The following is a 17,541-nucleotide window of genomic DNA, read 5'->3' on the forward strand; positions in this document are numbered from 1 at the left end:
GGAAGTCTTCAATTTAATAAAAGGGTTCTCCTTTTGGATTATCTTGTTGCACAATCCATGGTTTTTCAAGGACCTTGGATTGTTCTTGGTGATTTTAATGAAGTCAAATTTTCTCATGAATCTAAGGGCTGTCAATTTTCTCATCAAAGAGCAGACATGTTTGCTACTTCATTAGGGGATAGTGGTTTGTTTGATCTGAAGACTATTGGGAGGCGGTTTTCTTGGTACAGGAGGGTGAAAAATTATGTTAATGTGTTAAAAAAGCTTGATCGAGTCTGTATAAATAGTAGTTGGTTATCTATCTTTTCAGAAGCATATGCAGAAGTTTTAAATAGGCTTCAGTCTGATCATTGCCCTATTCTGGTGGGTTGTAAAGGTCGTCCTCAGCCTAAAGGAAATCGACCTTTCCGATTTGTTGCTGCTTGGGCTACTCATCCTGGGTATAGGGATATTGTGAACCAGTCATGGTGGTCTAGTAATAGAGGGATTCATGGCAAGCTTTCGGAAGTACAGAAGAATTCACTAGAGTTTAACTTGAAGGTATTTGGTAACATTTTTGTTAAGAAATGTGAATTAGAGCAACATATTAATTACTTACAAAAGCGTTTGGAAGTGGTGGATAGTATTTATTTGCGTCAGAAAGAGCAACAGTTGCTTGATGATTATAATAATACTCTAGTGCAAGAAGAGCTCCTATGGTTCCAAAAGTCTAGAGAGCAGTTGGTAAGGTTCGGGGATAGGAATACAAGATTCTTTCATATTCAAACTCTTGCACGAAGGAAGCATAATAAGATACATGGTCTTTTTCTCAAGGATGGAGTATGGGAAACTGATCCAGAGGTTCTGAGTCAAGAAGCAGAGTCTTTCTATAAAAGCTTATTCTGTCATTTGGATGATGTTGATTTGGGTTGCCTTGGTGATGTGCCTCTTCCTTCTCTGAATGAGGAAGCTTGCAATAATCTTAAGGCACCAGTTACTATGGAGGAAGTCAGAACAACTATTTTTCACATGAACTCTTTTAAAGCTCCAGGTCCTGATGGGTTTCAAACTTTCTTCTTCAAAGAATATTGGGAGATCATTGGTCTTGATGTTTGGAAGATGGTTAAGCAGGCATTCTCCGGTGTTACTCTTGAGCTGAGAATATTGGAGACTTTACTAGTTCTCATTCCAAAGGTTGAATCACCGGTATCTATGAAAGATTTCAGGCCGATTAGTCTCTGCAATGTAGTTTACAATATCATCACGAAGGTCCTTGTTAATAGGCTTCGTCCTCATCTTGCGGAGATTGTTGGCCCGCTTCAAGGAGGATTTATTCCGGGACGAGGAACTCCTGACAACATCATTATTGCTCAAGAAGTCCTCCACTTTATGAAGAAGACTAGATCAAAGAAAGGCACACTGGCCTTTAAGATTGATCTGGAGAAAACTTATGATAGAGTTGACTGGAGGTTTTTAGCTCATACCCTTAAGAGCTTTGGCTTTCCTATTCCTACACTTAATTTGATTATGAATTGTGTCACTGCTTCTTCCTTATCTATTCTTTGGAACGGGAGTCATCTGAATAGCTTTACTCCTAGCCGAGGTCTTAGACAAGGAGACCCTATGTCATCCTATCTTTTTGTGTTGTGTATGGAGCGATTGGCATGCTTTATTAGTCATTAGGTTGATTTAGGCTTGTGGGAGCCTGTTGCTATTTCTAGAGGGGGACCAAGAATAATGTTTGTGGATGACTTGCTTCAATTCTATAAAGCTACAAAGAGACAAGTGCAAAATGTGATGTTGGTTTTAGAGACTTTTTGCAAAGCATCTGGGATGAAGATTAATGTGGAAAAGTCTAAAGCGCTTTGCTCCAAGAATGTCTCTGCAACAAGGAAAGAGGTTTTCACTGGGGTATCCTCTATCAGATTTGTCCAGGACTTGGGCAAGTATCTTGGGGTTACCCTTAGCCATTCTTGGGTGACTCGTTCAGCTTTCAATGATGTCCTGGATAAGATTCGGAGTAGGCTAGCAAGCTGGAAAGGGAGTTTACTCAATCGGACTGGTAGACTCTGCTTGGTTGATTCTGTTGCCGCCGCTATTCCCACGTACCAGATGCAGGTCTCTATTTTTTCCAAAGGAATCATTAGTAAATTGGAGTCTGTGATGAGGAATTTTCTTTGGAAAGGACAAGTTGATAGAAAAGGATTGAATCTTGTTAGTTGGAAGGTACTAGTTACTCCAAAAAAATATGGAGGTTTGGGGATTAGAGATCCTTATTGTGTAAATATTCCTCTTCTTGGGAAGCTAGTTTGGACATTTTTCCAGCAGCCAAACAAGCTATGGGTCCAATTATTAGATGCCAAATACCGATCATCTCTATATGACTTTTTTAGTTATTCTAAGAACAAGAACTCTCCCATTTGGAGGTGTCTTTGCAAGGCTTGGGAAGTGTTGAAGGATGGGTTTGCTTGGTGTATTGGAGATTTGAACTAGAATTTTTGGTTTTCTAGCTGGAGGAGAGAAGGACGGTTATCTAATGAGATGGATTATGTTCACATTTCTAATTCGAATCTCTGGATACAGGATATTTGGTCGGTTGGTAGGTGGCATTTGAATACTCTTTATTATCCTTTACCTGAAAATCTGAAAGGTAATATTCTCTCTTACAATCCAGATGAACAAGCAGGTCCGGAAGTGGGTTGGTATTAGATTGGGTCTGCTGCCAAAGTCTATGACTCACGCAATGGTTACTTGTGGTTGTGTAAGCAGCTGTTTGGTTGGGAGGAGTGGGAAAACTGGCTTTGGCTTTGGCGTCAGCTTGTTCCAGAAAAGCATAAGTTTTTGGCTTGGTTGTGTCTTAAGGAGGCTCTTCCTACTGCAAGTTTTTGCTTTAGAGGAGGGATGTCATCATCGGATAGGTGTCCAAGATGTTTTTCTAGCCAGGAATCGGTTTTACATTGTATTCGGGATTGTCCAAAAGCTCAGCTTGTCTGGCATAGGTTGGATATTTCTTGTAATCCTTTGGATTTGAAGAACTGGTTCTTGTATCATAGTAGAGAGCATCCGTTCAAGTTCTTTTCGGGACTTTGGTGGATATGTTGAGTAAAGAATAATGACATCTTTAATCCCCATGAAACTTGACCTCCGGAAAAAGTGATTTGTTTGGCATTAACTTCAGAAAAGGAGCTTAGGAATATTTTTGAATTATAACGTATGTCCCTTCCCTCTACTCTAAATGGTTTTTGGAATCCCCATCCATTGGTACTTTTAAGATTAATTGCGATGCTAGTTATTTTGGTTCGGGTGATAGTGTTGATTTTGCTTGTGTTATTGGAGATTGTACTGAGAGCTGGCAAATGGGGTGTTTGGGAATGATTAAGAGTAATAGTATTCTTCAAGGAGAATTGTTTGCTATTTGGAGAGGATATCTCTTAGCTTGGGATGTGGGTCAACGAGATGTTATTTGTGAGACAGATTGTGTGGAAGCATTTAATCTTGTTACACAAGATGGTTTTGGGTTTAGTGATCCATTGGTGCTCAAAATAAGAGATATCATGCATTGGAATTGGCGTGTTGACTTTCGTTTGATTATAAGAGATGCAAACACGGTGGTAGATACTATGGCAAAGATGGCGATGAAGTTACAACTTTTGCATGTGGAGCTTCTTTCACCTTGGGAGGAGTTTAAGTGTAGTCTTAAACGGGACTGTCCCCCTATTTAAGCAGTTCTTTATTTTGTTTGTTTTGTTTTTGTTTGTTTAATTTATTTTGGTCACCAAAAAAAGCAAAGAAAAGGCCCATGGACCAAACTTCATGCATAAACAAATAATGTTCTACACCAAACTTGGATATATCAGACTTGAACCATGGACTTCGATTAAAATTAGAACCACGGACAAAAACGAGAGGATTTCCAATTCCCTGCTATTTCATATTTTCGAACTTCGAGCGTTTGAGGAAGCGGGGTAATTATCGATGCATCTGTGTTATAGCTACGTTGGGGTTATGAGTTCATGGTTCAATAGCCTTGTCCAATAACAACCTGATATTTATTTGGACGGTTCCTATTTTCTAGTCATAATATTCTTAAATAGTTACAAAGGATAGAGTCGTATTGATCATTTTTAGTTGTTAGTGACTATTACCAGAAATAACATTGGATTGATATTTTGTTGTATTGTCTTTGTTTTTTTTTTTGTTTAATTTTATTGTTTCACTTTATTGTGTTAAAGTTTTTTTTATTTAAAAAATAATTTTAAAAGGTTTTAAAAATATCTTAACGTTGAATTTGTTTTAATTTTGTTCTAGTATTTTAAATATATTTAAATGATATCCTTAGATATTATTATCGTTAATAAAGATGCTAACATAATAAATAATTATATGCTGAAATATTACTAATATATAGCAACGTTGGTTCGTATAAAATTATTATATCATATATTGTCTCACTTAAAAATATAATTAAAACATAGTAAAACGTGAGTAAAATTAAAACTAAATATTAAAGATAAAATTAAAATAAAATATAAATATTAAAAACAAAAATAATATTTACAATTCAATAAAATAATATCTACTATTTTATAGAGAGAAAATAATATTTACTATTGATTCGTCACCGGTCACCTTATAACTCGGTCTTTATTATGCATTATGAGTTATAACTCGGCTTTAATTATCAATCATTTTGTAACCGACACCTTCATTACCGACTTAATGACCATTATTCTGACTTAATGATCAATGGTCATACCATCAACTCTATTCATTAACTTTATTCCTATAAAAGGCACCAGTTTCTATATACACCATAGATTATAGATATATTCTATATACATTCTATATTCATAGAATTATTATAATATACAACACATGATAACTTCTATTTCATGTCTTACATTCTGTATTCATAGAATTATTCTTATACTTCTTAAACACTTACTGACTTGAGTGTCTTTTGCAGGTACACACCCCCTTGTTCTCTCCTTGCCGACGTATAACCCATCCCGACGAGAAGTTTGAAGACATTCATCGACGGACAAGCTATACACCGGCCAATCTCCACAAGAACAATTGGCACCCTCTGTGGGGATGAGTAAAATAATTCCTACTCCCCTTAGGTTCATAAAACTTGAATGACATTCAAATTTTTGAATTAATCTCAACAATCTTGTTTAAGATTTTACTTAATACTTCTATCAAATTTTAATCTATCGTAACTTTTTATAAGGTATGTACTTTATACCTTCAAATTGCTTCACTTTTACGTATCATAATATTTCACATCTCATAATCGATCAATGAACCAATCCGAGAATAAACTCAGCTTTCAGTTAATCTGAGAATAAACTCGGCTTTCAATCAATCCGAGCACAAACTCACTTATCAATTTTGCTTAGTTTTTCAAATTCTCTATTTACACAAGTAAAATTATATATTTTATTCAACATACTTTTATATTTATATTTTGTGTAACTAATATTTATTAATTTATTAGTTATATTCAAAGCTCAATATATGTTCTATACAATAATGACATATAACCATGTTAGTTGCATTTTTATTTCATTATGTATTATATTCTTACTGCTTAATGATTTCATTTATACAATTAAATGACGGTAACGATGAGTTCATATCTTAAAATTGGATTTCATAAAAAATTAATTGTATATCAATTATATATAACTGTTACACTATTCACTTTATGCCATTAAATTTTATGTTATTATTTGTTTAATACAAAAAGTTAAGCAAAAACACATGCAAACATTAAAAATTTGCTATTATTGCATGAGGAATATCCTTCGTCATACTATAACTACTAGAAATATTATACTAAATATATAATTAAATAACTATTATCTTATTACTTTATTATCAAATTAAAGCATGTCCTACAAAACAAAATTCAGATATTCACATTTGGCATGTATGACATTCATATATGTCATCTTCTTCTCTACAATTATCGACTTTCAAGGTATATTTTTCTACTTTGAACTCTTTTACTTTTACAATATATATTATTCAATATATGTTACGACCTTAGACATATTCATTTTCTCAATTTAGCTTATTCATGTCATATGACCTTCACTATAAATTGTAAATATTCAATAACTAATTTGAGAGAGAAATTCATCAATAAACTGTTGTGGGCCGAAAAAATTTCCAAGACAATTAACCATTATATCCTCGAATCATACAATCGATTTCATCAATGGATATCTATCTCTGAACTTTTCAGTTCACATACAATCAAATGCTAAAATTTTTCTTAAGCGGAAAAGTATCCCCCACGCAACTATCTTGATTGAATTACTCTTATCACTCAATTATTTTTTGAATAAGTGCTGACATAATAACCCGACTGAACTTGGGGGCTCACCATATCATTATTCACTTATCTTTTAACCGAGTTATAAATCTTTTTATTTTCTAAGCTTAGCCTGGATTATATGATCGGCAGACAAAGCTTGGGGGCTATGATTCGTCATCGGTCACCTTATAACTCGGTCTTTATTGTGCGTTATGAGTTATAACTCGGCTTTAATTATCATTCATTCTGTAACCAGTACCTTCATTACCGACTTAATGACCAATATTCTGACTTAATGATCAATGGTCATACCATCAACTCTATTCATCAACTCTATGCCTATAAAAGGCACCAGTTTCTATATACACCATAGATTCTAGATATATTCTATATACATTCTATATTCATAGAATTATTATAATATACAACACATGATAACTTCTATTTCATGTCTTAAATTCTATATTCATAGAATTACTCTTATACTCTTAAACACTTACTGACTTGAATGTCAGAGTGTCTTTTGCAGGTACCCACCCCCTTGTTCTCTTCTTGCCGACGTATAACTCATCCCGACGAGAAGCTTGAAGACATTCATCGACGGACGAGCTATACACCGGCCAACCTCTACAAGAACAACTATATTTCGTGTGTAGGAAATATTTATGTTATTAATAGTTTAATACAATGATAAGTATTTTTTTTCCATTTTTTTGTATTATGGATTGGTATTTGACTATCCATATATCCACTTTGATTGAAAAATGTTATAAAAATTATATATATATATATATATATATATATATATATATATATATATATATATATATATATATATATATATATTGGTGCACAAATTGGTTAAAGGCCCAAGCTACATAGAAATTATATTACGGAGATGAACCATTCCAGAAACATCACTAAATAACAAATATTCTATCCTAGTTGGAGGAGAGTTCTAATATTGAGTGGAATAGTATTGCTCAAGACTAAAATTAGCTAACTAATCTACACAAGTATTTATCTCTCTGTAAGTGTAAACGATGTTAACTATCTAATTTCTTTCCATAAGCTCTTTAATCCTACAGTATAATACTGATCCGTCATCTAAAAATTTTCTATTCCAAGTGACGCTGCTAATAACTGCTCTGGGAGTCAATTTCCATTTTCACCTATTTAAACCCCAATGTCCAAGCCATCTCAAGTCCAGGAGCGGAGCTATATTATAGGAAAGGGGGACAATGACTCCCAAATTTTAATCTTTTACATGTAAATTATATGTAAATTTCAGTTTAGTCTCCTTAAAATTTTATTTTCATTTTATTTTATTGTGTAAATATTTTTAGCCTCCCTCTAATATTTTATCTAGCTCTACTCCTGCTCAAGCCCCAGACAAAGACCCCAAAGCTCTGCCATATACACTGAGCAAACTCTCAAATTTCTAGTAAAATCCATCACCCAACTTCCGTCACTTTTCTAAATGAGGCCACCACTTCCTGCTTTGCCTGGGTTGTTCTTGGCTGCATCATCAATGTTCACCTTAATCCACCCTTTCCGAGGTGGGTACCATTTAATACTGGTTTTTCGACGAACTTTGAAATCATGTCCCAGGTATCTGCTTGTTGATGGCTCTTCCAACCTCACAAGCAAATTCTTGTATATTATTGTGTCCAGAAATAGGTCTCTTAAAGGGTATTGAAAAATATCTTGATTTCTCCAATTCCAAAACTTCCAACACGCTATGAAAAATGTGTTTATCCAATTTTTTTGGCTGGAGAAGCCCTAATTAGTACCAAGACTATTTTCCACCCAATCCACCAATTCCATCCAAAAGAAAGTTGCAATACTATTCTATTTAATGAATTTCTTCCAGACGGGTTTAACAGTTTCACAATCCCTCAAGACATGCAAAGTGTCTTTTATTTGTGTTCCCACAATGATGGCACATAGGCGAACTACTATACCATTGACTTCTTTTCTTGTTAATGAGGTTCCTGTCATGAGTAGCTTGCCAAACAAATAATTTCATTTGCTGTGGTCCTTTCCAGACCTAACTACGTTTCCAAACTTTTCTTCTTAAGATTGGATTATATTGATATAACAGTAAGCAGATCTAAAAAAGAATCTTCCATCCTTGGAATGCTTCCAGGCTAATTTATCAGGTGGGTCAGAAGCTCTCGAAGGGGGTTAGTGCAAATACATTGAATGTAATCTTTCGGCAGGAGCTGTTTAAGATATTCCATCTTCCATTTTCCTTCGTTATTCACGAAATCACACACATAGTTATCGTCAACTCCATGAGTAACGGCTGGGAGTTTATGGTTTAAAAGATGATCCCCTATATTTAATCAGTCATCCTTCTAAAACTTGGTTGAACAACCATTACCTACCCTATGCATCGAACTTTCTTGCTATTGAAAGCTCTTATCCATAACACATTAGTATGATTGATCAGCTCCTAGCAAACTTTCAAGAGAAAAGTAGTATTCATACCTTCAAGACTCTTAAATCCAAGTCCTCCTATCTCCTTAGGCAAACATAGAGTTTTCCAATTAATTAGGTGAGCTCTTCTGTGCTGCTCATCTGATCCTCACACAAAGGCTCTTTGTGCTTGCTCTATTTGATGACAAACTATTTTTGGAATTTGGCCATATTGCATTTGGCAGTATGCCACCAAAGTGATGCCTGATTGAGCTAGAACTACTCTTCCAACCATTGAGAGATATTTCTGTTTCTAGCCCTTTAGCTTATTTGTTATTTTATCAAGGGTTTGTGCATGAGCTCGCCTTTTGTTTCTTCCTTCAAGGATGTAGGCACCCAAGTACCTACCAATCTCTACCGTCTCTATAAAACCTAAGCAGGCTATGATGTCTCTACGGGTCGTAGTGTCTACCTTCTTGGAGAAGTAAATATGGGTCTTCCGCGTGTTGACAATCTGATTTGAAGCCTCACAAAACCTTTAAAGACAGCCTATGATCTTCATCATTTGAGCTGATGATGTTTCCATAAACAACATAAGGTCATCCACAAACATGAGATGGGATATAATAGGACCTCGTCTTCGAAATGAGAAAGGTCTCCAGTCTTTCGCCTCAACCATATCCTCAATAAGATGCAAAATCCATACATATAACAAAAATATAAGGTGAAAGGAGGTTACCTTGTCGAATGCAACATGAAGGAATGAATTTGTCAGTTGCCTCTCCATTCCATAAAAGTTGAAAATTGACAAAACGAACACACAACATGATGATATCTATCAATTTCAGTGGGAGGCAGAAATCCCTTAAAGACTACTCAATAAAATCCCAGCTCAGGTGGTCATAAGCTTTTTCTAAATCGATCTTAATGCTCATGTATGCCTTCCCTGATTTGATCCTTCTCATAAAATAAATAATCTTATTAGCCACTATGATATTTTCCGGTATTCAATGACCTGGGATGAAACTAGTCTGGTCAGGAGAGATGTGCTCATTAAGAATAGGCTTAACCCTATTCGCAATAATCTTGGTAATGACCTTGTATGTGACGTTTCATAAATCAATGGGACAGAATTGGTTGATGAACTCTGGGTGTTCTACTTTCGACACTAAAGCTAGAAGTGTATTGTTAACAGTTCTAATCTCATCCATCTTTACCCAAAATTTTGCAATAAACTCCTTTAGTTTATGCCCCACAATAGACCAATTGTCCTTATAGAATCCCGCAGGGAGCCCATCCTCCCCTGGGGCCTTAAGAGATCCCATAGCAAAAATAGCAGTCTCAACTTCTTCACTTGACACAAAGTTTCTTAACTATTAAATCACTGCTCCATTCAACTCAGGATACCAAGTATTAGTATTGATATGGTAGTCCCGATTGGTAATATTTTCCTTAAAAAGACTCTTGTAATAGTTACAGATGTGGTCTCTTAGGTACTATTGTTCCTCAATCCAATCTCCATTATCTTGTCTGAGCTTTAGGATTTTATTACACCCCATTTTGATAGTCGTTTTAGTGTGAAAGTATTTTGTGTTCCGATCTCCCTCCACTATCCAATTTTCTTTGGATTTATGCAACCACAACATTTGTTCTCTATCCAGAATCTTTTCCAGTTCACTGCTCAGGTTAGCTTCAATATTATCTAAAAGGTCGCTCCTTCCATACCTTGGAGAATTTTGTAAGCCCCTTAGTCTATTTAGCAGAATTCTTTTTTGCCTGAAGATGTTGTCAAAAATGAGTTAATTCCACTCCTTGATCTTCTCCGTAAAGTTCTGAATATTTTTAGGGACGGAGTAATCCATGTGCCAATTTTTCGTTAAAAAATCATGGAACTCCCTGTTTTGCATCTACATGTATTCGAATCTTAACAGTTTAGCTCCCTGATTTCTATTTTTACCCTCACATCTTATTAACAGGGGATGGTGATTTGAGCAAAATCTGGGTAAAATCTTTACTACTACGTCTTGAAAGCGCTTATTCCAATTAACATTACACAACGCCCTATCCAAGCACTTGAAGATTCTACAGCCATCTTCCCAGACAGGGCCTCTCCAGGTGAATCTGGTGCCATTGAACTCCAGGTCTGTGAGATTACAAGCTTCCATCCATTCTTTGAACATTCAAATTTGTACCATGTTAGGAGGGGCCCCCCATTTCTTTTTTAAAACATCCCCAATTTCATTGATGTCTCCACAGAGAATCCAAAGTGTTCCATAGAAGTAGCAACCTCCCTAAGAAATCTCTTTCCTTTCCATCGAGTAGCTTCCTGCAGACTTGTATAGATGATCATAAGCTCCCAATGGCCAACATTGTCTGAGATTTGAACATGAAGCACTTGCTCATGTTGTCAAATCTCATTAATCTACAGACTAGCATCATTCCAAAGAAGCCAAATCCCCCCTAAATATCCTTGCGCATCAATAATAATGTGATAATTAAACACATCTCTTTTGATTGAATTTTGAGCAATGATTTCACTACATTGAGTTTCCAGAATAGCCACTACATTAGGTTTATATTGAAGAATATATTCCTTTAGAGCTTTGAAGAAATTGGGGCCCATTGTCCCTCTAGCATTCCAGCAAAAAATAATCATAATCATAATATAAGGAGAAAGGCCTGAGCCCCACAAAAAACTTAAAAGTATCAAAAAGACCAAGCCTAATTAGGCCATCTCCACATCTTCCCCCAATGGGACAAATCTATTTTTCCAATTTATCACAATTGCTGTGCCTTCAGCCATAGCTTCATCCAACTCTGACCCTGAGAAGTGCATACTTTCTAGATCTGGAGGCTTTTGGTTAGGAGCTAGCCCTATATGAGTCTCCATTACTATGTTATCTCTCAAGCCCATCCTCTCTTCTATGAAAGGTAGGCTATCAAGGTCAAAACTTGAAGTATTGGCTTCAAAAGTATATTGGGGTTTGTCCATTCCTATTCCAGAAGGGTTCATAATATTTTCATCTGGGCCATGGGGAGGCCTTTTCTGGTTGAAAATTCTGTTTGTAGTGGGTTGGGTATTTTCATTTTGGGTTGGCTGAGGTTGCTCCTAGTTTGGACCTAGTTGTATTTTCTCATTGTTTCGTGATGTGCCTAGCACTTTTGCCCTTCGTATTTGGCTTCGTGACAAGAACTCTTTAGGGGAACTCTCTACTTGTCCATTCATAGGATTCTGTGTATGATCGTTGTTTTTGGCCAAATTATTGTTGCTTTCATCATGTATGTCCACTACAACAAGAATCTTGTACCTTGATTTTATCCCCTCCCCCCTCACATCCTTTTTTCCTTTTTGTCCCTCTTGGTGTGCGCTTCTAGCCACTTTCCTTCCTTCATCATTTGCATGTCTCCTTGTCCTCTTCTTCTTTTTCACTACCATCCATGGTCCAAACATTGGAGTCCCTTGAACTACCGTTTTATCCTTGTCCTTGTCATTCCCATCTCCTTTGTCTCTGATGCCACTATGGCCTCCCTCCATAAGTGTATCCTTCTGGCCTCCTATTGTGTTCTCACCACATACTCCTCCGTTTACATTATGAACTTTATCTACACATCCCTCGGTATGGCCAAATCTTTCACAAGTGAAATAAATCATATGCAAACCTTCATATTCAATATGGTAGTTCTTCCCATTAATAAGGTACTTCGAATGCAGGGAATTGCTTAGATCTAGTTCTACACAGAGGTGGAAAAATTTACCTCTGGTCTGGCTAGCAATGTTCATATCGACCTTCAGAGTCTTTCCAATTTGATCCCCAACTGTCCCCAAAAACCTCTTGTCATAGAATTCAATGGGGATATCTGGAAGACGTACCCAAGCAGCGATCTTGTTGATGGTTGCTCCAAATGGGTGAAAATCAAGTATCCAACGCTAACTGGTGAGATAGTGGTCAAACAAAAGCCATGACCCTCCTTCCATGACATGCCAATAGTCATCTTCACTATACAACCTAACTACAAAGTATTCATTCTCGAGGTCTATGAGATCCATACCATCTATTTTAGCCCACATAGTATCAAGTGTTCGCTTAAGAACTCTATAGGTAATTCTTCTCCCTAGCAGTTTGATTATAAGTGCATGCTTCCATGGTTTCTCCAACCTTTTCTTCTCAGTTTTGTTGACATGGATGCTAAAAGTACCATCCTATAATCTTCTAACCGAGATGGAAGGGTTGTTACGCTCCTCTTTCTTCATTTGACGGATGGCCTCTCTCTGAGCTTGACTTATCTCCAACTCCTCCATATTTGTCTCATTGTCACTCTCAGATGAGTCTTCCAACATCAACTCCTCATCTTTCGAATCTTCGGCCTGTGGTTCAAGACTATCATAAATAACTAGATCAGCTTATGTTCTTCTTCTGCCATTCTCTTTTATGAAGGCAATTTTGTAAAAAATCCACGGCTCCTCTCTAGGAAATTTGGACATTTCTTCTCTAAAGCCTCCTTCGTCGTTGCGTATCTTCTTTTTACTTCATTGAAGCTGATCAGCTTCTTCAATGGAAGGTTCTGGTTGCGTCATTATTGAAATTAAAGAGGAAGGACATTTTTGATAAAAAAAATTTAAATGGTAGAATCTCATTATTAATTAAAAAGTATTGTAAATTTTGGGTACTTTTTATTAATATTAATCACTACTTTGTTATCCTTGATATTTTATTTTTATACTATTAAGCTTTAAAATTTAAAGTTGACAATTTAATTTTTAGTATTTAAAAATGATAAAATATTGACCAAAAAAATAAAATTTAATAGTCACAAAATTATTCTTATATAAAGACTATAATTAAAAAATATTATATATATCACCCTCGTATAAAAACAACATTTAAATAATTACATAACAAATATTATTCACTTATTGAAAAATAAAATTTTTGAAAAAATTTATTATATGTATATATGTATGTATTTTGTGAGGAAGTAACAAAAGTCAAAAAATGAGAAGCTATTATGAGATTGAGATGTTCAAAAAGTAGGCATAGATTATGAAGAAAAAATTCATGCATGTTATCAGGTGTACATGAACTAACAACTCATAGTTGATGGGATATACATATTATATGAATGATGATAGGATTATAACATACATAATCCAACCAATGAGCTGTATGATTCAACTGATGAGATGCATGGAATGGAATAGGCCAACGAATTCATCATTCTTTTTTCTTGAGGCTTGTATAGTAGGATATATGAAAATTACACATTTTTTTGGACTGGGATGAAAGTCACATTTTTATTGACCTTGAATGAAAATTAAACTTTATCCTTTTTTATTTTGGTCATAACATGTTAATTTTTTTGTCTTGGGCTAAACCCATGATCCATACTCGAACTCGAACCCGAACACCCAACCCACCTTGACCTAGAACCCGGTTTTCTATCTTAAGATACATCCCACCTTGACCTAGAACCCGGTTCTTCAGATCTGGACTTGAGTGAAATTGTGGCTTCGCTTCCATCACTGCCTCCACCCACCTTGTCGTTGTTTCCTGCATCGTTGGCTTCGGCCGCAGCAACGCTGTCACTATCTTCGCCTGCCACACCGGCGACACTTGTTGAAGCCACTCTAGCATCGGGTTTCGGAGTATATTCATTCTCTGGAGCTCTCCATCATCGAGAATGAAGACGCTCCTAGATGTGGAACTTGCTGCTACAATAACATAGAAAGGCAACACCACAAGCCGCCGGAGAGAAGTTAGCCACTGTAGCCTCTTCGAATTGACTATAAACATCGATATAATGGCAGAACCCAGCACTGCAACGCTGCTTCAAAGACTAAAGGTGATGGTCGAAACTTCACCGTTGCTGCCCCTTTTATAGCTATAGCTTCCATGACAATGGTGGCCATGCCTCTGCCGTGCCAGTACAACTGTCCTATATATGAGTTCGTTGATGAAAAAAGAACTTTTGGTGATGGTGGTTGGAGCTTCTCAGGTTGGTGATCTAATTAATGGGCCTTCATTTTTCTATAGCTTGCCTTTACTATTTTTAACATTAAATCATTTCCTTTGTTTCACAGGTTACTCCACTGATTTGATAACTACAAGAAAAATAAGTTTTAGCGATAAACTTTTAGCGGCAATAATATAATGGCTACTATTTTTTTAAGTTGTATTTTTATGACCATTATATATTTGCCATTAATTCTATATATTATAATGACAATTATTATTATTGCCGCTAAAAGTATATGAAAAAGTTTTAAGAACAAATTTTATGGCAATTATATATTTGACACTATTATTATATATTATAATAACAATTTTTACTTTTAATTTAAATTTTTTAAAATTAATACTAGTAATTATTTAATTGCCACTAAAATTTTATTATAATATTTTATTTAATTTCCTAAATTGCAAACCCATCTCCGATAACCCACTTCTTGAAAACCCACTCTATCTCAACTTTTTTCACTGACAACCGCCCACCATCGCTGTCATAGGCCTTGCTATCGCCACCTATCATCCTACACGCACATCTGTCTTCATGTTTACATGCTCGACCTCAAATCTAGGTCAAATCCATGCCATATCCACTTAGATCTGTGTCACTGCTCTAGGCACCAAACAGTGTTGTCGTTGCCGTTGTAGTCGCAGTCGTTGTTGCTTTCGCTATCGCAGTCGTGAACCTTTGTTGCTTCCGCTGTCACATTTGCCCTTCATTGACTCCATTGACGACATCGCATCAATTCGTTGTAGCAAGTAACTCTTATGCACATTCTCTTTACTTTGATCATCTCTTTTTGTTTTTATTTTACTTTTGCCTATGATTTGATTTGTGTCTCTGCGTTTGTTTGAAGTGAAAATGCACACTCTCTATGTTCTCACTATTCAAAACGATAATGTATTTAATTGCTTCATTAGTTCAGTATAATTTCTCTTCATTTGTGTCTCTTCGTTTGTTTAATTGCTTGAATATTGTATTTTGATTAATATAATTACAGTTTAAATTTGTGGTTTTAGATGCACTATCACTATATTGTGCTGTTTGAATTTAGCATATTCATGATGATAGTTTTGTCAGTATCATTTTTTTATGATGAGTTCAAATTATTTATCGATGATAGATAGATAGGTAAATTAAATCAATACATGTCCAGGACATAAGATTTTCTTATTTGGTATCAATTTTACTGGGTTATCACTCAGTAGTTTTCTATATATCCTTTTGGAATGTTCAACTTCACGTGTTGTGATTAATCTGCTAAGCCTATGACAACAAATGACATATGGCCTAACTAGTTAATATCATAATTTAAGGTTTTCCTAATAATTTTACTAGAAGTCAACAATGTTCTTCACAAACTTATACAATGTTAGACCTAAATTAACAATGATTTCTGTTGGGTGAAAAAAAGGAAGCCTTATTTGTTTGGTTGCAACTTGATATATAAGGTGGAGAAAAACTTTGCATCCAAACTATATAGTAAAAAGGTTTGATACCTGAGAGTAAATAAAAATTAACTAGAACTTTGATTAAATTCCAAGCAGTGAAATACCCAAGTTCATAACATGTTTTTCCTCCAAAGAGTTGAGGACTTTAATGGAATTTACTACATGGATACATATTTAGTTGGTGTTAACTAGAGGAGTTGTTTTCTTGGAAGAGTATTAAACAAACTCTTATTAGCTCTTCTGCTATACATGTTGAATTTGTTGTTTGTTACGATACTATTTCACATGCAATGTAGATGAAGAGTTTTGTTTGTACTCTTAGAAAAGTAGATTTCATTGCAAAACCTCTGATAATTTATTGCTGGAATAGTTTTTCTACAATAGAATGACTTCTTTTAAACTTTTTCAAACATATTTAGACATCACTCTAGATTCATGGAGCTATTTAGTCATGCTTATATATACTTTCTATGACAAATAGCTCCATAAATTTCTTTCTGTGAAATAAAACTTCTTAGCAACTGTCACTTCTTCTTATTTTCTAATTCATTCATTGGATCCACTAAGGAACTTAAAACACTTTTACTGGAAAATTAGATTCTGATTCCACTAAAAAAATCTATTCAGTAAAGTATTCATCTCTCGTCTTTCTCATTTAGTAAAGGTTTGAATCTTGATGCTAATAGTTATTTTTTTGAAAGATTATATCTTCATCTATTATTGTTTGTTTGTATCCAGCACTAAATGATAAATATTTTTATATCTTATATTGATATGTTGTTGTTCACCTTTAGGAGAATCAAGAAAGCAAGTAAAAGTTTGATAAAGAAATTTAGGAGATGAATTTCAATCAACAAAGTATTTTAACAAGTATAGTTTGTGTGGCTACTACTACTTTTTTTATGTTCATTTGGATGATATAGCATAATATACAGACACATATTGTTATTATTTTAGATTTTTTTATTGAAAAAGAGTGTGGCTTCATCAAGAATATTGTTGGTTATGCAGAGTAGCCTCTTGCCTCATTAAATACCTTCCACAAACTGAATTATCTTCTCCCCTAACTTTGGTTATTGCATAATTGATTGATCCCTTCTTAACATAATGCGTGACATCTGTGTACTTTAGGATGAAGATTAATATGATTTAATAAAGTTATGCAGAAATATAATATTCTCACATGAATGCATGATCAAACTAAACATTTTGCCTATATAATTATACGTGTATCTTTTTTATTGGATTGGTGCTTGAGGCATAAGTTGTTTTCTTATTAAAGTGAGTATAATTAAAAAAGTCTTTAAGATTTTAGCGGCAATAGTAATGACAGCTAAAATTGAATAAGATTACAATTTT

This window comes from Arachis hypogaea, chromosome 5, assembly GCF_003086295.3.
Source record: "Arachis hypogaea cultivar Tifrunner chromosome 5, arahy.Tifrunner.gnm2.J5K5, whole genome shotgun sequence".
Taxonomy (NCBI): Eukaryota; Viridiplantae; Streptophyta; class Magnoliopsida; order Fabales; family Fabaceae; genus Arachis; species Arachis hypogaea.